This window comes from Arachis duranensis, chromosome 3, assembly GCF_000817695.3.
Source record: "Arachis duranensis cultivar V14167 chromosome 3, aradu.V14167.gnm2.J7QH, whole genome shotgun sequence".
Lineage (NCBI taxonomy): Eukaryota > Viridiplantae > Streptophyta > Magnoliopsida > Fabales > Fabaceae > Arachis > Arachis duranensis.
Window position 1 is genome coordinate 105321310 of NC_029774.3, and position 1210 is coordinate 105322519.

A 1210-nucleotide genomic window follows, 5' to 3' on the forward strand; every position below is an offset into this window, starting at 1 on the left:
ATTTTCGAAAACTCACTAACAATTAATGTGATTGATTCAAATATTTGAAGTTTGTTACTTGCTTGTTAAGAAAGGTTCAATCTTTAAGTTCTAGAATCTTATCTCTTAGTTTCTTGTTAGTTAAGTAATTTTAAAAATTAAATCTTTTTCAAACATATCTTTTTATCTTTTATCTTATCTTTTTCAAAAATTTTATCTTTTTCAAAATTTGATTTTAAAATATCTTTTCTATCTTCCTATCTTCTTATCTTTTTAAAATTAAAAACTTCAAATCTTTGTCAATCAACCAACTAACTTTTTGTTTGTTTCTTATCTTTTTCAAAACCACCTAACTACTTTTCCCTCTCTAATTTTCGAAAATATCTCATCTCTTTTTCAAAAATTCTTTTGTTTTAAATTTTAATTTTAATCTTATCTTATCTCTAATTTTCGAAAATTACTAACCCTTTTTTTAAATTATTTTTGAATTTTCTATCTTTTCTCTCTTATTCTATTTAATTATTTAATTACTAACACTTCCCTTCACCTCTCTTCACCTAAATATCCGAACCCACTCTTCTTCATTCTTCCCCCCTTTCTTTTTCTACTAACATAAATGAATCTCTATACTGTGATATAGAGGATTCCTTTTCTTTTCTTGTCTTCTTCTCTTTCATATGAGCAGGAACAAGGAAAAAGTCACTCTTGTTGAAATTGATCCAGAACCTGAAAGGACTCTGAAGAGAAAATTAAGAGAAGCTAAGTTACAACAATCTAAAGGTAACCTTTCAGAAACATTAGAACAAGAGAAGGAGATGGCAGCCAAAAATAATAATAATGCAAGGAGAATGCTTGGTGACTTCACAAAGCCAATGTCCAAATTTGATGGAAGAAGTATCTCCATTCTTGCCATTGGAGCCAATAATTTTGAGCTGAAACCTCAGCTAGTTGCCTTAATGCAACAAAACTGCAAGTTTTATGGACTTCCATCTGAAGATCCTTACCAGTTTTTAACTGAGTTCTTGCAGATCTGTGAGACTGTAAAGACGAATGGAGTTGATCCTGAAGTCTACAAACTCATGCTTTTCCCTTTTGCTGTAAAAGACAGAGCTAGAATATGGTTGGATTCACAACCCAAGGATAGCCTGGACTCCTCGGATAAGCTGGTCACTGCCTTCTTGGATAAATTCTTTCCTCCTCAAAAGCTGAGCAAGCTGAGAGTGGATGTTCA